Source organism: Solanum stenotomum, chromosome 3, assembly GCF_019186545.1.
Source record: "Solanum stenotomum isolate F172 chromosome 3, ASM1918654v1, whole genome shotgun sequence".
Lineage (NCBI taxonomy): Eukaryota > Viridiplantae > Streptophyta > Magnoliopsida > Solanales > Solanaceae > Solanum > Solanum stenotomum.
Window position 1 is genome coordinate 38,410,114 of NC_064284.1, and position 27,542 is coordinate 38,437,655.

The 27,542-nt window shown below is 35.8% G+C and overlaps 1 protein-coding gene and 1 pseudogene across 1 annotated transcript in view; one reads left to right on the forward strand and one right to left on the reverse strand.

Annotated features, from left to right (window-relative positions):
- LOC125858376 (serine/threonine-protein kinase Nek6-like) overlaps positions 1–27,542 on the reverse strand; it is a 1,100,283-nt gene that overhangs the window by 846,177 nt on the left and 226,564 nt on the right. The gene's annotated exons all lie outside the window — the stretch shown is intronic.
- Positions 11,627–16,602, forward strand: LOC125858390 (F-box/LRR-repeat protein At3g48880-like; annotated as a pseudogene).

The following is a 27,542-nucleotide window of genomic DNA, read 5'->3' on the forward strand; positions in this document are numbered from 1 at the left end:
GCTATGTGATGATACATCGTCTCACCCACGCTGCCAGAACTGTCCTATAACTTGCTAGGATATAGAACACCTCAACTAAGTGGATCCACTAGGCTATGCTTAAAATCATTAAGGAATCATCTACAAAGTATGATCCTTTCTACCCACGTTGGCTACATGGTTTATGGAGACTTGAGTTATTATGAACTCATCCTCATATCGGTGCTCAATACTACTCCAAAAATATACCCATCTCATGTGTTTAAAAACATAACTCTTTCTCTGTGGGTTGAGATTATTACTCAAAAACTAGCTCAAAAGCTCTCTTAGAAATCGGTGTTTCCTCTCTTGTTTAAATGCGAAAACATTTACTCTTTGTAAATACTTAGTTCCCATACAATCTTTTAAAGAAAATGAACTTCACTCTTACTCTTACTCAACTCAATGCTCAAGTCTTAAAACAAGTTTAAAAACATTTGTAAAAGTCTTTTGAAATGACTCTAAGAATTCTCTACACTTGGCTCTTAACTTTCCTTGAATTTGAATTTATGGATTCAAGGTTATGATTCATGTTTATGGATGATTTCTAGACGTTTAGAAGTCATTTAGAGTAGTTAGAATTGATAGGAAGTGTTAGTACACCATAGAAGGACTCAAACGGGATAAACGATAAAAACGGGTAGGGGAAGACGTCCCGGGCGCACTGCTGGCGCGGGGCGCCAACCCCTAAAGTTAAGAGAGTATAGTTTGGCACACTTATAGAGCGTTGCCCCAGCCCCTTTGGCTCATCTGGGGCTCGTCGTGCCAGCTTTTCCCCAGGTGTTCCCGACGAATTTTTCAACTCATTTTCTGACCTTAATTTGACTAGATTCAATTATTTTTCTCAATTTCTCTTTAGATTCGGTTACCCAATACATGTACCCAAGAATCTAACTCAAAAGAACTCTTAAAGTTGATAAGACTATCTCAAGAAACTCATCAATTCCATTCAATATCAAGAATGAAGGCAATTTCAAGAACACAATTCAGGAACATCAAATCCTCAACCTTTTAGGACGAAAATACGCTGAAATTAACATGATTGGGGCACGTGGGTGAATGAACCCATCTCTATGTGAACTCACATACCTCTTATGATTGAATCCTTGGCAAAATCCGCAACTAAAATCGCAAGAACTTGACGAATCTTGACCTTTTCTCCTACTTTCTCCTCTTGAGTTCTTTCTCTAAAAACCCTAGCTTGACATTTGAGTGCATAAACTGAACCAAATCAGTTTAGACCCCTAATTAATTACTAAAAATGAAATAACTTATTTGGGTAAGGAAAAGACCAAAATGCCCCTCTTAAATTTGGGTAACTTTTCTTATCTACACATCCTGACTTCAAACGGGAATATCTCCCTCATACAAACTTGAAAATTAGCAAACTCGGTGGAGTTTGAAAGATAATTCAAAGACCTTTCATTTGATATCTTGTAGGCCTCTTAACTCATCATGTACTAAGAGATATGGTCGTTTGAAGTTGACCCAACACTCATACTTAACATAACTTGCCAAATTTCAGATTTTCATTATTTCCAAAAAAATAGTTCTTTCTAATTCTGGATCTTTCAAATAGCGGAGTGTTACATTGGTATAAAGGGCTTCTGCTTGCTCTACCATTTTTTTTTAATTCAACCACCTCTGAACTTAGACAACTGGCTTCCTCTTGAGCAAAATTGACATCCCTTAACGACAACTTCTCTATTAGCTTTTCATGATCTGAAGTCAGCTCAAAATTTTCTTGTAACATCCTTCAAATCCCTTTCTTAAATCAAAACATTACCATGATAAGAAAACTCAAATGTAAGTGTATGATAAAAGTGAAGGAATTAGATGAATTGAAAATGGTTGGGCCATGTATTTACTTGAGTGCAAGCTTGAGTAGCTACACTAAACAAGCATGCAAGGTAAACCTCGTCCATCTTTCCTAGATATTTTTTTAGTAATCAATGGTTTTAAATAATTGGCCACCGCGTTTGATTCTAAAAGCATGTGAGCCTTTTCATAAACCCACCAAAGGTGATAATTCATTTTTTGTTTAGATGTTGCACCGAAGCAGGGAAGGATTTTGCTAGCCTGTATCTAGAAACAGAGGGCTTGAAAGTTTAGTAAGATTTCGCATCGGAGGTGGGGTCCGAGAAATTCTAGCAAAAAAGGATAAGGTCGGCTTTTGAGGAGCAATGTAAGAGGATGGTAAGACATTTATCTCATTTGCCCAAATTTATTGTTGGTTGGAGAAAAAGTGTCACTACCCAAGACTATGTTCTAGACATGACATGGTACTTAGAATCTCAAGAGACTCCAAGCGAACCATATGGCATAACATGACACTAAGAAAGCACACATAACTGAGATAAATAAATATGCGGAATCAAAGTCTCGAATGAAATCTCATCATAAAACTGAATCAGAGTACAAAGACCTTAATGCAAAAATACTATTTTTGACAAGAAGCCTTTACTACATAATAGTGACTAGGACAAGCCCTAGCTCACTTGAACAATCTGAAAACGAAAATAAGTCTTAAATGACACGAAGCATAAGTGTGGTCGTCCCCGAACCATTAAGACTCACCAAGTTTGATCAAGCTGATAGGATCCAATGCTAACCGCAGAGTGAGTGATGTGTTTCATTCCCCGAAGCTCGCCCCTAGACGTAAACACGGGACCTAGGATCACGAGTGACCCTAAGCTAACCCTGAGCTGGCATATCATAAGCAAACAAAATATATCTATGAAAAGATGAACTAATGTGGATTCTAAATCATGAGATAAATGAATAATGGGGAATACCCAATACTGGTCTGAATATATATAAAATTCTAAGAGTTTAGTGATACTGAGCAATCACTCAAAAACCAAAGCTGAATCTAAACTATGTCTGAAAAAGCCTCTAACTGACTAGAGTTACTAGGACATGTCCTCGCTAACCCTAGCAAAACTGAAACTGAAATGCAAGACTAAATCTGAAAACATGTCTACTGTCCTCGAAGTATGAGGACTCACCACTAAAGTTGTGGAATGTGGATATGATCTGGATGCTGAGAACCTGAACCTACATCATGAAAGGGTGTAGCGCATAGTATGTGTCAGTATTTGGAAGGTACTGAGCATGCAGGATGGATATAATCTGAACAAAACATTTAAACTGAACAAAGCGTACTGAGCAATGACATAATCTGAACATAATGGAATTACTGAGATATACTTAAAGCGAACTGAACTGAATGCAATGACCAAGTACATAACATGTTGAGAATGAATACTAAAATATAACTGAAAAGCTGGTCAAATGCACTAGAGTATGACTGTGGGAGACACTAGTAACCGACATAACCACAACGTGAGCTAACCGTGGTGTCCGATGTATACACCCCATTGAAGGGTCCGATATACCTTGCCAGGGGTATAAAAGCATGATGTGCGTCATCACTAAAACTGATGCCCACAAAGGGGACTTAACCTATGGAGGCACGTACTTCTGGTACTATGAGGGTACGCTGAAACCCTAGTCCACTCGGTGCTAAGCCTATTCTCAACTAAATATGTATATGATACATTATGAATGATATACTGCAATACTGAATAACACAAAATACTGACATGCAAATCTGAGAATGTAACAATTATATATATTGATAATGTGACATTCGAAAGCTGAAGCATGTATATCTGTCTAACTGACCTAGCATGTGTAATTCATGAACTAAGAGAATCTACAAAGTTAGGGTTCTGAGTTTCATGCAAAGGACTAAGCAATGATTTCACGAAAACATGATAATCTGATTAAGAATACTCTAAGAGCTAACTCAAAACCACTATTTAAAGTTTTAGAAACCCTAGGTCTAAGAAAGATATAGTGAATCAAGAATTTGACTGAATTCTAGGGACCTATTGGATGAAAGGAATCCACTAGTGAAACCCCACGTACCTGGTGACGAATTTCGCAGAGAAATCATTCAATTTCGGGACTGGTATTGAAGAAAATTTGTTGTGTTCTTGGAGAATTTTAGGTCACCTCTTCCTCATCTTTTTTGTTCTAATCTTGGTGAATTCTAGAGAATAATGGTTTAGGGTAAAATCTGTCTAGAATAATAGGCTAAAACTGAAAAAAACGAAGTAGTTTAGGGATTAAATAATTAGGAAACGACCCAACTACCCCTACACTAAAAGTCGACTTGGTGACCGACAGACCGTAGGTTGACTGACGATCCGTACTGTCAGTCATTGTTTGGTGTCTAAAGGCTGAAGTCTAGGGGTCTAATCCATCGGCCCGGACCACGGACCGTGGTCTAACCTACGGTTCGTAGGTCTTGCCGTTGGTCAAGACTTGGCTGTTAATTCTGGGGGTTCTGAGGGAGCAGTTGAGGCGGCCCACCACAGACCCCACTTATGGTCCGTGGTTTGACCTACTATTCGTAGGTGGCCTCCATCGGTGGAACCTACAACTTCTGAAAAGCTAAAATTTGTTCTTTCTCGAATCCGGGGTGTTACAATGTTCGTCAAAATGTATATTATAAAACAATATAGGAATAAGAAATGTATGTGGTCAGCACTCAGAATGTACTGAATATGGGGAACGGTGCATGAGTATAACATGATGGCATGATGGGCCTGAAAACATGATAATGCAATAACCAAGTAAACATAACATAAATATGATAATATGATTTCATAAAACATAGTACAAGGTCATGCACTCTTCTTTAAATAATAATCATAACGTAAGTCTTTGAGGAAGTCATAAATCTTTGTGGGAGTTGTCGTTAACCGACAGAAACCATGTGAGTTATAACATCTAGTTTAGTGTACTACTCCCACACCAAAAAGAGAGTGCCCTACTTGCCAAGGTAAGAACCATAATCATGAGCTTAGTCGAATCCACTAGTGATTGTCTAATCGGGACATATTTTACGGGGGTGCGTAGTTCTGGGACCTGGTAATCGCCACTAGTCTAACTCGATGCTAAGTAAACTCTCAACGGGAAACATGGATACTCATATTCATAATCTTTGAAATGGTAACAATCTAGTAATATCAAATCATTCATATATAATCATAAGAAAAGCTCCTTCAAAATTATTATTTTATAACATATTCATAAAAGACACATTAATTGAAAGCATCTAAATCATGATAGTCTTTTCAAAGTAAGAATTACTTCAATCGGAAGTATCTAAATCATGTCATTCTTTCATAAAGGAGGTACTTCAATCCAAAGCCTCAATTTTCATAAAATAATGATTGATGATTTATCCGAAAGCATCCTTGATTCATAAAATCTTTCATATCGTAATGCATGCACATCAACATAGCTTGAATCATATCATAAAATACTTGCATGATATGGGATCATGAAAATATCCTTGAAAATATTGAAATATGATCAAATCATGCATAATAAGATCAATCATGAAAACCCTAGAATTGGTTAAGAATTATAAAGTAGAATTTTAGGTTTCTTTGGGACTCAATCGATGAAGAGGAACCAGTGATGAATTTCCCACATACCTTGATCAAATCCCTAATGTAAGTCTTCAATGGAGGCTTGGAATGCTTGAAACCCTAGCTTGCTTGGAAAGGAAGACTTGAGAGAAAATTGGAGTTTGAGACAATGAGAGTGAGTTGGTTGGGGTTTGGATCTTAGAATCAGTTATAGGTCTCCAAAATAAGCCTAAAATGATGTAGTATAAGAATTAAAAGGGTAGGAAAATACCCAAATAACCCTAAGAATTAACTACCGAACACACTCCACGGACTCTATCTACGGTCTGTACCCTCTTCTATGATCCGTCATCTCTTGTATTGTCCGTGTAGCCTCCTCGTAGAACAAGAGTTTTGAAACCACTAGTAATTTGTACGAACCGTATTTCCTTCAGTGGTCCATATGGAACCTTCGTAGAATACAATACTGAAATTCCATGTTTCTGAAGGCTACAACCACGAGACCAACTACAGATCGTTAATCCATCCACGAACATTAGTGGTGGCTTGTATGATTTGATCTGAGACTCACACGACTAGTACATTGGCTCATCCAGCTCTGCAACACCAACTTTATGTAACTTTTTTCTTTCCAAGTTACCTTTTACACTTTCGAGGTGTTACAAAAAGGTAGATGGAAACGATATCCAATCAATTCAAATTATCAATTTCCTTAAACAATCAACCAACTATCCGAGTGTTGTGATACGAGAGGGTGATGACCTTGAAAGAGAAAAATTGTCAGAAACCAATTTCATCACCATTGATGTTCCACAACTGTGATATTCGTTTTTCCAGCCATTGAGGTAGAAAGGAGTGATTCTTCACCTTGATTAATGAGTGAGGCATGATTGTTTTTTCATATCATTTGCAGCATAGATTTGGAGGCCACCATGTGCTCCTCAACCACGGTAGCCAATTTTGAAAGTCGCTTGTGTCTTGACAAACATGTTAGCTAGTCCATACAGAATCCTGCAAATCATGGCAGGATTACAGATGATCCATAACAGTATAATGCCCAAATGTAGTGTTTCTATTGGACGGTGTACTATGAGGCCCAAGTGGAGCAATTTCATTGGTTGATGTACTCTACTTATTGCCTATAAATTGTCGAACTATTCTCTTGCAAATGGGTTGAAATTCTTACAGTACAAGGCATTATATTGATATTTGCTCAACCTTAAGCTTTATTTCACCCTTTTCTCGTTTAAGGCAAATTCAAAGAAAACATTCGAACTGAAACCTCCGATTCTGGAATCAACACTCAAAGTTGCCACCGGAACTATAGCTGCAGCAACAACACTTTCGATTTTACAGATTTGTTCGCTAATTTAATTAAATTGTTGTTATTTACACACTTTCAAAACTGTATTTACTTAATCTCTATTTTAATTGTCAATCAATCTGCATGACCTTAACCTTGTCACAAATTCGACTTTTTTCTAGTAAACAAAAGCGTGTATGTTTTTTCCAAAAACCTAAATAATAAAGTGAAGAGTGATTATGAAAATGTATACTAAGAATTATTTTTCTTTCTGTTCAAAATCCCAATAAGAGTTAAGAAAAATAATAATCTGTAACATTAGTTCACCTTCACAAAGAGAAATTTTAATACAAATATTTTCTATATAGGAAGAAAGAGAAATTCTTTTTCATTTGTCTAAACAATGTAGAAAAGATGGTACTTTTAACTATTCTCATAGTAAGCTAAAAAAAATTAAAACGGTTGACCAGAATTAAGTTACCGTAGGTGTAGATATGATGGCACTTACATTTGGATGCTCTCAATCAGATTATCGTTTGATAGCCGGCACCTGCCAATGTGTGGGGGTTATTTTCGTCATTTTCCTCGTATCCGAATCTCACTCATCATCACAGCTACACTATCATCCTACATTTTCACCCAGTTTGTTTTTACACACTATTAAAGTGAACTAATTATCCAACCTTTGTATGCCATTCACAACACTTCACCTATGTTCTGAAGGCATGTTCTAAATCTCTCTTTCTTTTCCATTCCTTAAGGTTGCTTTTCTGTTTAAATTTTTATTCGAGTTTGATCTTGATTCCATAAGTTGTGTGAATATTAAAAGAATTCGGTGTATACCTTGCAAATCTTTCTTTTCCCCTTTTTTGGCACTTGATGGGATTGAACTATAGAAACAATTGAGTTTTGCCCATACAAGTTTGAATTTATGCTTATTTGAATTTTGCTTCTTGGTTTTCACTATTTCAATTATTAGTGAGGTATGACCAAATGCAGATCTTTTTTTTTCTTTAAGTTTGAATCTTTTTCGAGATTGGTTTTAATTTACTTGTGATTTATCATTTTGTTATCGCGACGATTTTCATTTCTCGTTGTGATCCAATCGAGAATGTAGCTTTTTTTGGAAAATTATTGCAGCTTTTTTTACTTGCGTATGTTAAATGAAAATGGTGCCTCGGTTATTCCTTTTCTAATTACAAAGACAAAATTGGGTTTCGGGGAATCTAACTTGTGAAATCTAGATACATGATTAGTTGTTTGAGAGATTGATGGGAAATATTTTTTTTTATTATTATTTTGACAAAGTAAAAGGTTTCACTGAAAACATCCAGAAGATGCAAAAGAGAAAACATTTGAGCTTTCAAATTTATGAAAATAAAGTTAGGAGAACAACTTGACAAAATCTTAGAATTAAATTTCCTCACATTATTTGGAAGGCAATTGAAAAATGTATGTATATTGGGTTGGAGGGATATGTTGTATTAGGTAGAATATTCATGACCTTACCTTTAAAGAGAAATCATACATCACTGGCAAAGTTGAGTAACAGATGGCTTTATAGACATGGACCTTCCGCCCCCTAAACACACAAAAAGAGAGAGAGAGAGAGAGAGGTGTGGGGTCATTTGTTTTTTTTTTATTGAGAATGGTAGACTTAACTTTTATTTGTCCCCAAGTATACTGCAAAGTGTAGTTCCTCATCACAAAAGTTGTCACTTTATAGAATTCTAATAAACCTAATTATAGTCAATCAATTCCATTAAAAACCATCTTCTGTGCGATCTATAACTACTTGTTTACACCAAAAATAATAAAGGCCTAAGTAGTCTGCCCTAATCTTATGTATGTTGCGCTTTTGGTCTTCAAAACATCTATGATTCCTCTCTTTCCGTTTGTCCACCATATACATGCAGGGACCATCTTCCATATCTTCTCCTTCCTCACTACATTGCCATCTCTATTCCAGCTTCTTAGCACTTCTTTGATTCTCCCAGGTTGCACCCACTTGATCTTCCTCTTGTCGATGAACATCTGCCACAACTGGTCTGTCCATTTGCAGTGCAAAAAGAGATGGTTGACTCTCTCTTCGAGTTCTTCACATAGGTTGCATCTAGAGCAGAGGTTAAATTTCCTCTTGTTCAGGTTTGCATAATTGAGGACTGTTTCCTTTTCCAATAACCACATAAAATAATTTACCTTATAAGGCTTTTTGGTTTTCCAGATAAATATCCATGGCCACCCTATCTCTTTGATATTTGTTCCTGTCAAGTCTTTGTAAGCTGACCTGACAATAAAAATACTTTTTCTATCCACCTTCTACACCAAGTTGCCCTTCTATTCTGTAAGATGAAGCTTTGAGGGATTGTATTCTGAAAAACTTCTATAATGTTTATTCCCAGTCATTGAGGTTCCTTCTTAGAAGGAGGCTCCACCGTTGTTCTATCCATAGGTCTGCCATAGTAGCACCTAAAATTGTCATATGTTGTATAGCTCAAGAAAAGTCTGCTTCAAAGGACATTTCCCAGACTATATATCCTTCTAGAAAGACATCTTCTCTCAATTTCCATCCTTGCAAACTGTTCTGTAAGAGGTGTATCCTGGATTTTGAGAAGATGGGTGCACTGTACTATCGTTTAGTTTGATATCATAAAATTTTGTGATATGCAAACTGTTATCTATACTATTATAAAATAATATCATTCAATTTACAACTGTTATTTATACGTCTCATACCTTGCAATGAACCATAACAAACCGCCAAGCTCTCGTCCTCCATGATCGTGCGATAGAAACAACTAGTCTTGAGCGAACACTACAATACCTGCATCACCATTCATGGCACGATGTGTACGAAGAGTAGTGGGTGGCTATCATACCCTTTGTATAATTCAGGGAGAATCACACCCCAAAAGCTAGCTATTAAAGTGGGAGAGCCCAAGGTTATATAAGCCCCACAACGACACATTTCAGTACCGATGTGGGACTCAAGTCCCATTCATATTTTTGTGCTTTTAGGTGCTAAGTTTTAATCTAAAATTACTTGTGTTTTTTTAGCTTTTTATTGGAAGAGGATTGACGATCCATCAGTTTTACTTGCTAATTTAGCTTTCAATTTAGAATTGTCATATACATATCCCGCTACTAACTATCATTGGTTATGTTGTTGAAAACTTGTTATCAACACTCTATTTCTCCCAATTTATATGACACTCTATTTCTGGACATTACAAAATATTTGATATCATTTCTCTTATTAATTCCTTACTGTAAGGATAAACTAGTATTAGGTTGATAGTTAAGTTACAACAACACTTCTTTATTCAGATCCGAGATCATCAGAGTGAGTTCACATAGATCATTCGTATGTCTAGGCTCTATTTACACATTAATAGTGTGATAGTCTGATAGACGAAGACACAACACATAAGTTAAAGCCTTACTGTTTAAAAGGAGTGGTATGTGATAAGGAGATACATATCAACATGAAAGATAGGTTTTATAAGAAAGTTGTGAGACCAATGATGGTGTATGGCGTGAATTTTTGGTATCTATGGTTCGACATATCAAACAAAATGAGTGTTGTTAAAATGTGAATGGTATGATGGTGTGTGGTCATACAAAGCTAGACAATATAAGTGATGATTATGACAAGGTACAAAAATCACATGTAGAAGATTAAAGGAAAGAAGACCCTGAATTATAGTTTAGAAATGTCTACATTAGAAGTTCAAATGCAACAGTGTAATACTATGATGGTTGAATGATAATGGATGAGATAAACAATTCAATTACATGGACAAAGTTGTCTAAAGGGACTTACAAGTTACAAGTTCTTGAAATTCTTGTTGAATTAGCAAAAAACAAAATATAAATGAAGCACGAGATCCATAGTAATTCCAGTTAGGATTAAGGTTTATTTTATGTTGCAACACTTATATTAACTATGTTGTTTGCCAGGAGTCCTTTTTGTTCATTATTGATTTACATTTCGGTAGAAAATATAAATAACCTTTAGTAATAGAGAATCCATAATAATTATCCTAGTATTGGAATGGAACTGCTACAAATGGAGCAGAATGGATATTGAGTGTTCCTATAGCCAACCTCAACTAGTTTAGCTTTTGATTCATACTTGTTATAATGTACAACTCCACCTCAATCCCAAACAAGTCGGGGTTGTCTATATAGATCCTTAATGTCCATATCACTTCATTTAAGCTAGTTGTTAAGTAGTATTGAAAATTTCAACCCGGGTAAAGTGGAATGGTTGCAAAGGAACCATACATTTGGGATTAAGGCATAGTTATTATTGTACCCTTACTGGTATTGTTTATATATCTTTGACAAGTCTTAGGAATTCAATCAACGAATAGATGTAAAACTTTGACATGATGTTTTTTACTTTCACCTAACTTTATGACTAGTACTACTTTAGTATCTTTTAACTACTCTTTGCTAAAATATAGTTCCGACATTGTTACATCCTCCTTTTTGTATCATTTTGCTTTTGATAATGACTATTTTTATCCAAAATGTGATACTTCCTACAGCTATGGCAGAAAAAACTTAGTTCTCCGTTGTTATCTACAACCAACTTAAGATCCAGTTCATATTTTCGTAGTTTCTTCACTTTGGGCATTCCAGTACTTCTCAGACGTATTTGTACATTCTTCTATGCTTCTTTGTATTGCAGGGCTTTACTTTTTGTTCTTCATGGTCTGAGTATATTCACACGAATAAAAATGGCAATCAACAAAATTAATTTGACGTCAGGAATTCAAATATTCTTCATGGATCTGGAGAAGTAATAACCTTTCTTGTTTCTATAGGAGTTTAGGAGATTGAAGTTTTTGTGATGGAGGGAGGAGATTTTCCTGATAGGAGATGGGAGGACCTTGATAATAATATCTTGGTGAAGGTACTCCAGTCTTTTGACCTTTTTGAATTGTCTGCTGGACTTGCTCATGTTTGTAATGTATGGCAATTGGTTCGTTGTGATCAACTTCTCTAGGAGACGCTGAAGTTGTCGGTACTAAAATCTAACTTCATCAAAGAAAATATTCACTTCTTTTCCTAGAAATTTAACATTTCATTTGAAAGTAAGTGTATGTCCTTGAAAATTTCAAATCCAACTTGAACTTATATTTCAAATTTGAAACAACTTATAACTTGGTCTTCCACTCATTTTACACTTTTGAACTTATTTCTCAAATTTGAGAACTACATTCAATCTTGAATATATGGCCAAATGCCTACTTATTTTGGAGAAGAAAAAATTACTGTAAAAATGAATAAGATTCTCTCTAAAAATGAATTTACCAGTCAATTTTAACTTTGGTTTTAAGAAACAAAATTAAGGTAAGGCATAAGCATAGTATATTCAATTTGCATAAGGCATAAGCTTCCGTTCAAGTAATGAAAATGCACTAAATGAGGTAAATCAGAGAAAATGTCGGACCTCATAAATGCTCTTTTTGACTATTACTCTTCGTATCAATTGGCCTATAGTTCAAGGTTTAACTACAATACCCCATAATTTAAGGGATGAAGTGATAAAATGTGAATAGTTTAGGGAGTTAAAAATTAAAGGTATAAAGTCAAAAGAAAATATCACTTTGATCTTCCTTTTTTTGTCATCTATAAAAAAAAACAGGTAGGATGTCTCCGAAGCATAAAATGAAAAAAGTATCAACGACTGTTGACCAGAATCAAGTTAGAGGTGTGAATGATATGATGGCACTTCCATTTGGCAGTGAGGAGTTGTAGGTACTCTTTATTATTAAAGTCTGACAGCGGACACCTGCCAATGCATGAGGGATTTTATGGTCATTTCCTCTTATCGGAATCTCACTCCTCATCAAAACTACACTATCATCCCACAGTTTTCACCCAATTATTTTTCACACACTGAAGTGAACCAACAATCTAAAGGCATGTGCTTAATCTCTCTCTTTGTTTTTTCCTTACATTCTTTAAGGTGGTTTTCCAGATTAATTTTTGACTAATGTTGGATCCTGATTCCAAAAGTTGTGGGAATCAAGGGAATTCAGTGTACACCTTTTGGAACTATTGTTTTCCTTTCTCTGGCTATTTGATTTTTTCCCTTACAGATCCTAATTCAAGGTTGTCTGAAGTTGTACATCTTGATTTTTTGCATTTCAATTATTAGTGTGGTATGATCAAATGCGGATTTTCTTGTTATTAACATTTAATTTTTTTTTTGAGATAAAAAGAGATTTAAATGTTAATAACAAGAAAAATTGCATAGAGTTGGTTTCTGACTTCTAGAATTGTAGTCATTTTCTGTTGATTGAGAATATAAATATCTGGAACTGTTGTCTCAAAGGTATTTGTCCCATCCAATATCATTCCAGAACAAGGTTTTTGTCCCATTTCCAACATTAATAATAAATTACTCCACATTCCTGACCACTGATTTCTAATAGTTCTCCATAGACCCACACCATAATTGAGTATTAACCTCCTTAGTAGTCCATGATCCTTCCTTTCCATATCTTGTAGTGATAATGTCTTTCTACAAGCTTTGATCATTTGTTGCTAGTCTCCAAAGCCATTTTAACAGAAGGTTCTTATTGTGGGATTTCAAATTCATTATTCTCAAACCCTCCCTCTTTTTTGTTGATTATGACGACATCCCACTTGACCAAATGAAATTTATTTTCTCCTTCTCCATCACCTAACTTGCAGGAGTCCTAGAAATACTGCAGAAGTCCTAGCATGTTGGAATAGAGATGGAAATAGTCAGGACACAAGGAGAGATAGAAGATTATCCCTGCCTACTCTAGTGGACAATATGGAGAGAGACAAATCAGAGATGTTTTGAGAACAACAATATCCCTTTCCAAAGACTTAAAATGAACTGTTTAGTAACCTTTTACTTTTGGTATATACATACTGTACCTAAGGATCTGGGGGACATCACCTATTCTTAGATAGTTTATGAGGGAGATAGGTGTTTAGATTCTTATTAACAATCGCTCGATACTTTTGATGTAATTACTACAGGAGTCCACTATAGTCTATTGGTGTACTTCTTTATAATACTAGTTAACTTTCTCAAAATAAAATAAAAAACTCAATTTCCCTCCCAATTTTTTCTATGGACTCTAGTCAAAGTATCCGACATGGATTGACCTTATTCCACATGTATCTTGAGTAATATTGATGTTCCATAATTGACCGTTTATACTTCAATTGATACTTTACTCATTTGAGAAACATGATGGATGGTGAGAATTCTAATTTGTTTATGAGAAGAAGACAAGAACCACAGTGAAGTACCATTTCATTCAAGTTCTCTTCCTATCTATTATTTAAGTCCTTGGATGAATATTCTGCATCCTGAAATATTTGTACTCCTATGTTCCAATTTATACGGCTCTTTTCCCATTTTAGAATGTTCCATACTTTTTGAAACATCCTATTTATATAATTATGACCGGTTTAAGAATTTAAGATGTATAAATTATTTCCTCTTTAATTTTAATGTGATATCTCTATTCAACCATTAATTTATTAGTTCCTTCCATTATTAGTATAACACCAAACTAACATGTTAAATGTCTTGATCAGTCAAACATCTTCACAAAAAATGAAATGAACGAAGTACTTAAGAACATTAAAGGAATCCCTTCTGAATTATGTATACTTCAACCTGGATGATTGATTTAGAAATTTGATATTCATCAAGATTCCTAATATTTCATACTCATAGACTATCAATTTCATTTAGGACCTCTCACCTTTTCCTTTAAACATATTTTTGTGCTTTTAGGTTGTAAGTTTTAACCTAAAAGAACTATTTTTTCAGCTTTCGTCAGAAATGGATTGAAGATCCATCAAGTTTTCTTGCTAGTTTAGCCTTCGATATAGAATTTAGTCATATACGGACCCCCTACCAACTATCATTGGTTCTGTTGTTGAAAACTATCTATAAATACTCCATTTGTCCCAATTTGTATGATGCTTTCTTTTAGGACTTAACAAAATATTTGACATCATTTCTCTTATTAATTCCTTACTGTGAGGATAAACTAATATTATGATGACCATTTGTTTGCCACAACACTCCTCTATTTGGATCTGGGATCATCAAAAGTGTCTAGGCTCATTTCCACATCAAAAGTCAATATTCTGATAAACCAACATCCAACATATAAAAATCTTATACTTGAAGTATATGAGTGTTATGCAATAAGGAGATACAAACCACAATGAAATAGGTTTTGTAAGATAGTTGTGAAACCAATGATGGTGTATGGCTTGAGTGCATATCGAGGACTGGTTGTTGTAGAAATGTGAATGGTATGATGGTGTGTGGTATAGGACTCCTCAATATCCATATCACTCCATTTAAGTTGCTGTAAAGTTGTATTGTAAGTTTGAATCCGCATAGGGCGGAATAGTTACAAATGGACCATACAATCTATTCTAAAATATTGAGATTTAAGGCATGGTTTTGGGAATCCTGGTACTCCTCAGATGTATTTGTACAATCTTCTATGTTTCTTCATATTGCAGAGGGTTAACTTTTTATTTTTCATGGTCTAAGTAAAATCATAAATTGACAATCAGCAACATCAATTTGATGTCCAAAATTCAAATATTCTTCATGGATCTAGAGAAGTAATAACGTTTCTTGTTTCTACACGATTTTAGGAGATTAAAGCTTTTATGATGCCATTTCAAATTCAAAAAAGATTGAAGTTGTTGTGATGGAAGGAGATTTTCCTGTAAGGAGATGGAAGGACCTTGATAATGATATCTTGGTGAAGATATTTCAGTTCTATAACCTCTTCTAGTTGATATCGGTAATTCCTCAAGTTTGGCGTGCATGGAAATTGGTTTGTTCTGATCAACTTCTCTCGAAAACGCTGGACTTGTCAGTATTGCAATCAAATTTCATCAGATTTCGAAGGAAGTCGCATGTATATGTCGACAGTTCATCTCAAGAAAAATTAACCCGCCTCCTAAATATTTGCTTGAACATTGTGTATGTTAACGACAATCAGTTAACTTCGACTGCCGAGAGGTATTCCCCGTATAAACTTTCATTTTTCTATAGTATTATAATTATAACTTAAATCAAGAAACCATACAACAAGCATTGTTTCAGAAATATTAGATTCCCTATAATTTTACATTGTTCTTACAGGAAAAGCAACAGTTAATTAGATCTCCTCTTTTTCAGGTGCCCACAACTTAAACACCTTGTTATGTCTTCTTGAAACAAAATAAAACACCAATCAATATGCAGGGCTATTCATATATGGGAAGATCTTGAATCACTAACGAAGCTTATTATAAAAAATCTTGCATATGTCATTGAGGAAATTGCCAAGAGTTGCAAAAAAATTTCTGAGCGCAAGATTATGGGGGCCGTGTGATATGCTGTTTGCATCTACACCGGTATCATTTCTTCCAAACTTGAAAGTGTTGAGTGTGAGGTGCACGAGTTTATCTAAACCTGCTCTGGTTATTTTCTTGGAGGAGTTAAAAAAGTTGAAAGTGCTCAACATATCTCATTGCATAATTACTGAAAACCCTCCATCCGCACCGATGAATATTCTGACCAAGCTTGATGAATCAATTCTTGAAAAAACATCTAGGTTAGACAAATTCCTAACCTTCATGAGTGACTCATGCATCATGTGTCTGCGTACTCTAAATGATGAAGGGCTGATGTGGTGGTATAAGTATGAAGAAGACATCTGGAAAGTGGATGAGGTGAGATCTCTTGCAATTTGACAACTTTAAGAATGTACTGCTTCATCAGTTAAAGGTCCAGTAAAATGTGTAAACTTGTGTATATGAAACCTGATCATTGTTCATGAACACGAATCAGCTTTCAGTTTGCTGGAGCAGCAAGTATTATCGTTTTGTGTTGTTTCATGTAGCACAATGCTACTTCGTGCTATTGTTTTGTATGTTTTGAGTCTATTCTCTTCGATAAGGTTCTTCGTGTTTCTAGGATCTTATGCTTTTTGTTTCTGTACTTTTGTAGTACACTGTGGATTATTTATCCAGTTATATATGATTGGCTAATCTTTTGGAATGCTTTAAAGTGTTTATTTTCCCATAAAAATGCTTATTTAAAAAGGTGAGGTATTTGGTTAAATTTTTGGGAGAGAATAAGCTTTTTTGAAAAGTAGTAGAATTTTGTTTCTTTCGAAGTTGGAAAAAGTAGGTCCCTTCAAAAGTGCTCTTTTTGAAAACACTTTTGAGAGTGTATGAGTGAAAATATTTTTTAAAAGTTTGGTCAATCAACAATTGTTGCTTAAAAGGGATTTTTTATATATTAATTAACAAACTATAGTTATGGAGCGTAATTAAGTTATTTTTGAGTGGCTATGTGTGGAAGTTTCCCTATATTTTAGAACTCTTTTTTCTTGCCATATATTTTAGGGGTCAATAATATAAAGATAATTACTTAATTAACGACCAAACCACTTTTTCAATTAGCGGCCTTAATTAAATCATTCCCAATAGGAAAACCCTAGCTAGGAAATCATAAGCAATAGAGAAAAGTTGAAGCAGCTTCTTTCAAAGGTACACTACTATCTCGACTATCCTGTCGAATATATTTTGATGGATTTATATATATATATATATAATACAATTGTCAGCTATTTTTAGTTTAACTCGATGAGTTAATTAGGTAAAATCTTCAATTTTTTATTTCGAAGGAAAAGAATTGCAAAACATTCAAATTAAATAAAAAAAAGACGGATGTTAATGTGGCTACAGACATCCTGAGCAGGCTACCTATGCGGTCACTTCTATGAGTCAAATGTGTTTCGAAGTTATGGATGACATTGATTGTCAAGTCTTACTTTTCGATGAAACATCTCAATCATGCGAGGAATGACAAGAATTCCCAAAAAACCCTTGTTAACCAATGGTACTATGAATATGAGGAATTTTCCTTGTATTGTTCTTATTTATTGTCAGTTCAACAGGTTGAGCAAGTATACAAACTTGATTGTCCTTCTTACTAGGGGTGTCAAAAGAATATGAAAAAATCAAACAAATCAACTGAATCGTACCGAACCAATTTATATCATTTTAAAAATAAAATTATGGACTTTTATGTAAGTGTATATCAGTACTGAACAATTGAGATGGTCTTTTTAATTTATAAAAGAAGATCGAAAAATTCCCAAAATGAATCGAATAACCTTACATGTATGCAAGTATATTTATATATTAACAATATGTTAAATTTTATATAAATGTATTTTCTAACATTTTTCAAATGTAAATATAACCTAGGTCCTAGACCTCTAGTGACGACTTTGGGCATTTGTCCATTAATTATCCTTTAATTAATCAATTTTTTTAAAAAGATACTATAACAAAAGTCATCAAACAATACGACAAAACTTATGAAAACACTTTTATTAAAAGTTTAAGATCAAACAATATAGTAACAAGGTTTTACATTCTTAGCTTCGTGGTGAAGAATTGAAGTGCTTCTTCAAGAACACACTTGCGAAAAACTATTTTAATAATTTTGAGGTGGTAGTTTAAAAGTAAAAAAAATGAAAATTACCGAACCATACCAATACCAAAGAGAAACTGATAGGATTGAGATGATTTTAAAGAATCTAATTTTGGTTATCCATTATAAAAAAAAATCTGATAAATTGGGACGGTATAATTTCTTAAAAATAACCGAGCGAATAGTCTCATTGACAACCCTGAAGTTCTAACAGTAAATCATGAAATTGGACATTATATTGTTGTTACCATGTTATGACGCTTATCAGGTTTAATAACTTTAAAGTACACTTCCTACCTTTTCTATGGAACCCGTATACGAGAGAATCAATAGTCCTCCCCTATTTGAAAATTTTCCCAAGGAACTATTGTCGTTGGAGATTGGAATATGACTCAACTAGTGATGACTATAAGATCCTTAAGATTGACAACAAATCATGCAGTAAAATCCTTGCGTTGACAATTGACTCTTAAAGATTAACGGATAAATATCATATTGACGTTCAACCTATGCTCACCGGATAAACAAATCTCGCTCTACTTTAAAATTTGCATAAATCTCATAATTAGCATGAAACATTAAAATTCTATTACAAAATGAACAAAATTAAACTACGTGTTTTCAAAATGCACAAACAAACCGATTGGGAGCCAATATAGATGGCAAAACTAATGAACATATATAATATAAAAAGAATCAAATGTTAATACACAAATTCACGAACTATTCAATCTAAATTTATTCAGCGCATAATCAAACAAATTCATAAATGGATAAGATTAAATTAGCATTTCAATGGTAAAGAATGGACCTTTGTTGTTGATTATTTAGAGAAAGAATCATTTGTTGCAATTAGGTGAAAATACAACTTTTGAGAATTGAGATTATCAATGAGCCTTTAAACAAGCGACTAGAACTTCAAGTGACAATATCTATGAAAAATAGTGATACCTCTAATTCATATGTGTTAGGTCTAGCTAGCTATATGAAGGAAAAACAAAAGAGACGTTGGGAGGATAAAGTTGAAGATTGAAAGGAATTATTTTTTGTAAAGGAGCGATAGGAAGGATTATTTTTAGAAGTTCATACATCATTACCCCATTAAAGTAAAACCTATTTTTTTAAAAGACACTTGAACTTTTCGGGAGTCCTACTACGTGCTTAGACAATTTTAAAGTGTTATAAATATCTCACTTTTCATCCACCCTCAATTGCAATAAAGGAAGTGCAATCATGCACCAATTATTATCTGCCATGTGTAAAATTTAAATTTTTAATCTTTATTTTCATTTTAATTTTTTCTTATTTTATTAACTTTATTTTCTCTTTTTTTCCCTCTTTCTTCTTCTATCTTCATTACTCCTCTTCTTTCTACAGTCCTCCATGGCGCCATTGCCGTAAGTCCTCAACTTGGCCTCCATCGGCAATCCTCCAGAGTAGCCTCCATCACGTCACTATTATAATCTCATCGACACAATTAATATCATCAAATTATTGTTAAATAAAAAATAAAATTACTAACAAATTATAAATTGAATATTAATAATCACATCCAATCTATCATCTTCTGTTCAGTATTACAACAATTATGCAGTGAAAATCCATTACGTTAGATGTAATGAAATTCTATAATACTCTCAATCAAAGAAATTTATTTATTTACATGCTAAAGAACTACATATTTGTAACAACCTGTTTTCGTCGTTATAGAAAATCAATGGGGAAAGAAATTGGGCTAGAAAACTTTTTGTTAGTAACTTGAAAATTCCTAGCCTAGTTCAGATTTGAATGAAATCTGAGTCATGCGAGATCTAGGAAAATCTGATAATGAATGAGAGATTCAATAATGAATTTGTTTACATGAGGGGATAGCCAAGATATTCAGGAACCCATATGACTATGAAATCAAAATCAAGTGAGTAGAACCCCCGAAACTGATCTTAGCATGACCTATTAGTTTTTGAATGTCAAGGGTTGAAGGTGTGTTCTGAAATGGGGTTTTGAAACTTTAATTCTGACTCTCTATCCTCGTGCAAGCCGCCAGGGCGATATTTATCCCACCAGGGTGGGGCCATTGTGGGAGGTTGGGTCCCGCTACGGTGGGCCAGTCACGACTTAAGTTAGGATTAAACCCCAAAAACATTATATATATGCAAGTTTCATTCTTGAGAGCTAAGAGACGACCCAGAGATATTTCTGTAAGGTTTTCCAGCTCTTCTAGCACTAAAGGTAAGGATTTTACTCCCCTAATCCATTTTTCGATCCGTAGAACTTAGATTCTTGGTTAATTATTATTGGGGGAGGGTTTTGGACTAAATTTGATGGTGGGAAAGAGCCCTAGCTGCACCTTAGGATCATGGGTTTAGTCTTGGGTTATTGGGTTTGTTATAATTTGGGTAATTAGACCTTAATTAATTGATCCTTACATTAAATTGTTGTTTGTAGACCTAGAACAAGCGGAAAAAATCCAGAAAGGGAAGATTCAAGTGCTTTAAGGGGATTCAAGCTTTGTTTCAAGGTAGGTGATGGTTTGATTTCTTGTTTGCGTGATGTATGTTGGTAATTGCTTCATTGTAATGCATGTATGTGTGTGACAGAAGCCTTGTTGATCAAACCTAATGAAATGAGTCTGAATGAACAAATGTATGCCATGATTCAACACTTGATTGTATGATTACGAGAATGTACACATGAGTGTGATTATGATTATGGTTATGTTGAATGGATTGGGTCTCACGTTTTGACACACTAACTGGGCTCGGGTGTCACGTTTCGACACTTATATTGGAGCGCTGTCACGTTCTGACACACTAATTGGGATCGGGTACCACGTTTCGGTACACTAACATTTTGGGTATGGGTTCCATGAGAGGACCATTGAATTGCCATATTCATTTGTTACTGAGAATGTGGAATTGTACCTTTCTCTTGAAATGATAAATGTGTATATATTTTATGCATTTCTTGTTTACCTTGTTGTGACAACTTACATATGTTTCACTTATGGAAATAGCCGCATGATCCTACCAATACACTATGGTTATGTACTGATACTGCACTTGCTCGTTCTTTGTTGAGTACATGGCATCTCCAGGTGGCTATTGATAGAGCTCAAGTAGGAGATCAGTGATCTTGACCAGATTTCAAGAGTGAGCCAGTTCTTTCGGGCTGCCATGTGGTCCTTCATTTCATTTAGTCCACGTCCTTCGGACTCAGATTATTGTTTAGATACTTCTTATGTTTGGTTAGGGATGTACCCTTTGTCTTAGACTTGTTGCACTTTAGATATTTTGGTACATTGACTTTCAGTTCTAGGGGTTAACTTCTGCAATAGTTGATTAGTTGTTTGTTGATCTCCTAGAGTTTATGGGAACTCCAGTTTATTTCTGCATTTAAACTTGCTGCCGTATCTTTAAATGCATAGTATTTTGGTTAAGTCGTTTAGTTTGGGTTGTAGTAATGGTTCTCCCACTGGAGGGTTAGTGTGGGTGCCAATCATGACGGTCTGGGTCGTGACAAAGTTGTTATCAGAGCCCTAGGTTCGTTGATCTCGGTGTACCAAAATGATTCTAGTAGAGTCTTGCAGAACGGTACAGAGACGTTTGTACTTTTTCTTTGGGAGGCTATAGGACTTTAGGAAATCTCTTTGTTTTCTCTTATCTCCTTTCATGCTATAACTTGATTCCAATCGGTATCTGATGATCCAAATTGGTATGTAATCTCATTCACTCTTTTGTCCGTAGATGGTTAACACTCGCTTCAATGGTGTCAGGCCCGTAGCTCCCGTCAGTAAGCTCACTGAGGAGTCCGCAGTCTAGGCAGGGGTAGAGGAAGAGTAAGGGGTAGAGGCCGAAGAAGGGTATCACCCGTTGGGGTGGATCTCTAGTTGAGAATGCTCCCAGAAATGAGGTCCCTCCTGCACATCATGAAGACATAGAGGAGAATGTGGATGTTGAGAATGAGAAGGATGTTGGAAAAGAGGAAGAGGTGTAGGCTGAGACTACAAGTATTCCTTCCTTAGACTCAATGTTAGGTAAGCAAATTATGACTTTTTTGAAAGGATTAGTTCGTCCTGGAGTTCTTCCCTAAGTTCAAGCAACTCAAACTCCTACCAACCCCCTATTGCTATTACTGTCCCCTAAGGTGGGTGGAACTGTAGGCACTGATGCCTTTTTCCGTCCTTTGTTGGGTCCTGTGATGACTGGTAATAAGCATGAAATGTTGACTAAGTTTCTGAAACTGAAGCCACCCGTGTTTCATGGTTCTGAGAGTGAGGATGCCCATGAGTTTATCTTGGATTGTTATGAGAGGTTTCATAAGTTGGGTATTGTACATCAACATGGGGTAGAGTTCGTGACTTTCCAGCTTCAAGGTGAGGCTAAGCAGTGGTGGAGGGCCTATGTGGAATGCAGATCGTCAGTTTTGCCCCCACTCACTTGGACACAATTTCATGCTCTATTTTAGGAAAAGTATGTACCCCAGACTTTGACGGATCGCAAGAAGGATGAGTTCATGGCTTTGGAGCAAGGTAGTATGTCTGTAGCTGCTTATGAGGCTAAATTTCATGCATTGTCTAGATATGCTACTCAATTGGTAACTACAGAGGAGGAGATGATTCGTCTATTTTTCAAAGGATTGAACCACAAACTTCAGGTATTGTCCGTTCATATGAGCTCTACAAGAAAAATCTTTAATGAGGTGACTGACTTTGTGAATTAAGTAGAGGGAGTTAGACGTGATGGGCAGGCTAAGGCTTTGGCTAAGAAGGCCAGGATCACATGTAAATTTCAGGGTTCTTACTCCAGAGGTTTAAGTAGATCGACGCTTGCAGCTTGGCTGATTTAGTCTGCCATGCCTGCTTCTACATGTAATTACTCGGGAACTCCACAACATAATTTTATTCAGGATAGCAAGGGAGCTGCGTCTTCGGCTAGTGGCAGACCCTCTTTTGATCGTACTTACTATTATAATTGTGGGGAACTTGGGCCCATGAGGAGAGATTGTTCCCAATCGCACATGTTGGATTTGGCACAATAGTGATGCTTATCGTGACCAACGACACTATCCTACGATATGAGTGTCTACAATCGTTGATAATATAGTAACCCAACAGAGGGTTGGGTCGTGTCCCAAGGGAGTGGTTTTGAGAATTAATAACCAATTATAATTTCATTCAACTTAGTTGTAGTTAAAGACATTTGTGATAAAAGACAGTGTAAATTAAAGGGGGTGACACCAAAGTGTCAAATATCAAAGGGGTTTTTGTAACAAGTACTAAAACAACAAAATAAACAAGAAAATCAAGTATGGGGAAAGGTTCTTGGGATGTGACCGCAATACAAGTTGAGATAAATTGTTGGGTACATGTTTTCGATCGGAGATTTGCAAAATAATAGTGACTAGGCTAAGCTTTAAATGGAAATAAGTTCCCTCTCGGGCAACCTACCCCATTTCAAATGCGTTCCTCTCGGACACCCATTCATTTGCCGCATGAAGACCAGCCTACGCCTTACCCCACTCACTCTCTCGAGCTGAGTGCTAGGATATGGGACTAGGGCTCACCCTCTTGGGCTGAACCTCATGTCGACCCACTCCTTAGGCCATCAGTCTAGTGGTTTTGGTTTCGCAACCTCCCTCTCGGGCAAGCCAAAAACACATGGGTGGCTTTGTATTTGCAACTACAAACCCTTTAGATTAAACCACAACCACTAGGTGAAATCACCATTAAAATACATCTAACCTATCAGCAAGCAAGACCCAACAGGAATATCAACCCATATTTGCTATATCACACCCTAAGAATGGGGGTTTTTAGCCACACATCAACAAAATAAGAAATTATACCTAACATGAAAATGAAATCAACTGGGTATAAGAAATTAAACCTTGAATTAAGCAAAGGAAAGTGAATAGAGAAGACCCACTTCCAACTTGGGGAAGAAGAACTCCTTTCTTCAAGTCTCTACAAAACCCTCTCCAAACTTGAGAGAAAAGTATTAGCTAGAATATATTGTAAAGTGAAAATAATAATAATAATTGTTCCACACTACATCTCTAATTCTAAATAGTATTTATAGTTTTCACAGATTATGCTGTGAAAGATGGCGACATTAGTCGAGATCACCGATGAACTCGGTGATCCACCCTTTGGTCAGCTAATCGCCTTCAGTGTCTTGCCTTTTGCATCCACGCATTCTAGATCATTGGGCGGTATAGTATTGCTTTGCGGAACTAATCGGCGACTCACCGATTATTCCTTTTCTCACCTTTTGATCCACTTCCTTCAAGGCTTCATGTACTGGAATGAAGGGTGATTCATGTCATTTCGGTGACTGAACAAGTTAAACTCGGCAATCCACAAGATTCCATTTCTTGTTCTTTTCAGCCCTATTTGCTCCGTTTTGCGCCTAAGTGTCTATACTTCCACTAAAACTTCAAATGCCTGAAACTTCAACATTTTAATTAGGTATTGGGATAAAACAAACATTCAAGGATACTATTTCCATTAAAATAAAGCCCTAAATGAGTCCAAATTGTGGACTCATCAAGCAGCAGACTAGAGAAGTGGTACCCGCGGGCAATGGTAATAATGGTAGAGGGTGTCCACAAGGTGGGCGAGGAGGAAATCAACGAGGTAGTGGAGGCCGGGGAAATGGTAATGCAGGCAGAGCAACAATGCAACCAGGTAAGGAGGTTTCCCATCACGATGTCAGGGCTCAGTGTTATGCCTTTCTGGGCAAGATCGAGGCTGAGGCGTCTGATGCAGTGATCATAGGTACTATTCTTGTCTGTGATTAGATGGGTACTGTTTTGTTTGATCCGGGTTCTACTTATTCGTATGTATCAGTTCAGTTTCCCTTGGCTTTTGATATGATTTGTGATATACTTGATTCCACCATCTATGTTTCTACCCCAGTTGGACAGTCAGTCATAGTCACCCATGTGTATCGTGTTTGCTGTAGCTTGTTTATGGGTTTTCAGACTTGGGCTGATTTGGTTATTCTGGATATGATTGTGTTTGATATAATCTTAAGCATGACTTGATTGTCCCCTCATTATGTTGTGTTAAATTTTAATATGAAATTTGTGACTCTAGACATCCCCGGTAGGGAAAAATTAGAGTGGAAAGGGGAGTACAAGCCTAAGCTAGCTAAGGTCATATCCTCTATTCGGGCTAGGAGACTGGTGAGGCAGGGATGTTTGGTGTATTTGACTCATATTTGGGATGTTGAAGTTGAGTCTCCCCCTATTGAGTCTATTCCCGTGGTGTTTGAATTGAAGGAAGTTTTTCTTACCGATTTGCCTGGTATGCCTCCGAATAGAGATATAGATTTCTGCATTAATTTGGAACCGGGTACTCACCCCATTCCTTATCGCATGGCCTCGGTAGAATTGAGAGAACTTAAGGCTCAAGTCCAAGAACTTCTTGATAAAGGTTTCATTCGTCCTAGTGCTTCCCTGTGGGGTGCTCCTGTCTTGTTTGTTAAGAAAAAAAGATGGTAGTATGAGGTTGTGCATAGACTACCAGCAATTGAATAGGGTCACCATTCGAAATAAGTATCTATTGCCTTGGATAGATAATCTTTTTGACCAGTTGTAAGGTGCGTTGATGAGTCCGATATTTGGACTCATTTATGGCTTTGTTTTGATAGTATAAGTGTTCTCAAATGCCTAATTTATGCTATAACCTAATGTTAAAGCCTTGATTTTCAGGTATGTGAGCTAAGGAGCAAGGTAAGGACACTAACAGGCAAAAAGGAGCAAAATAAGCTATAGAAGTGGAGAAAAGCGATCCTGGTGATCGCTAAGACCACTCGACGAACCGTCGAGTGGCTGTTTAGCTCGTCTAAAGTTCCAGTGTGCTTGCACTGGGGAAGAAACCAATTCGGTGACAGAAATGGGCAGTCGATGAATCGCCGATCGATTTTGCGACAACACACTGGATCGCCCAAAGTTATAGGACTCAGGATGCTGAGAACCAATGCAAAATGGCGATGAAAGAGAGCAAAAAGAGGATCGCCGAATCACTCGGCAAGCCTGACTTAATTCGCCGACTGGATTCTCAGGATAAATTTTGGAAAACTATAAATTGATTTTGAAAAGGAATTTTGGGAAGTTCTCACCCAGATATTAGAATTCTCTCTCAGGTACTCAGTTCCCATTCTAGAGTTAGAGTTTTCTCCAAGTTTTGAGTTATTATCAGAATTTTTGAGGATTTTGACTTGGGTCTTCGAACTCAACTACTTTGGAGCATTGTAAAGGTTTGGAGACTATTCCCCAGCTGATGGCTAATCAAGTTGGTAATAGCCTTACCTTTTTATGATGTTTAGCTAAAACCCCAATTCTTAGGGTGTGATCATGTGATTATGGGTTGAATTAGCTTATGTGTATTGTTAATTACTGATTTAAATGCTTAATTGAAGTGGGTATTAATTGATAGGTGTGTTTTAAATTAAGAATTATAGTTGCAAATGCAATTCAAACTTAGAATTCTGGGCTTGCTTAGAAAAGAGGTTTTAGAATCAAAGCTTTCAATTGATGATTGTATTTATTGGGTGATTTGGGTTTAGCTCGAAAGAGTAAATTCTAACCTCGATTCTACCTATATAGCTCAAAAGAGTAGATGAATTAAGGCGTGGGCTGTTCATATTTGCTAAGCTTGTTGATGTTTGAAAAAAATCACTTTAAATGTGATAGTTGTTGGAGAGAAAACTATTTTACTCATAGTCTAGCCTAACCACTAATATTTAGCTATTTAGTAGTAGTTTCAATTACCCATATAGTAAAATTTGCCTATAATCGATCACAATCCGAGAATTCATCTATATATTGTTATTTCTTTAGTGTTTGACTATGTTGTAGCTGATAATTGCAAATCAAAACCCCTTATCTGACATTTGTGTCATCCCCTTAGACTTGTTGACATATCTTTTTCAATAAATTCTATTCCTATAACTAATTAGACCATGTTTGTACTTCATAATTGAATTTGTACACATACCGCTCCTTGTGGGTTCGACCCAACTCTTTATTGTGTTTTATACTAGTTAACGATTATTTGCACCTAGAATTGGATGAGGTGTGCTTGAAACGTTAATCAAAATGGTGCCGTTGCCGGGGAGTGGTGTTGTTTAAAATTCTTTTATTGAAGTTGAATTGTTATCTTTTTGGTTGTAGTTGAATCGACTTAATTTGTTTTGTGTTTGTTTTGTTTGTATTGAATAGAGGAAGAGATGCACGTAAACGGGAG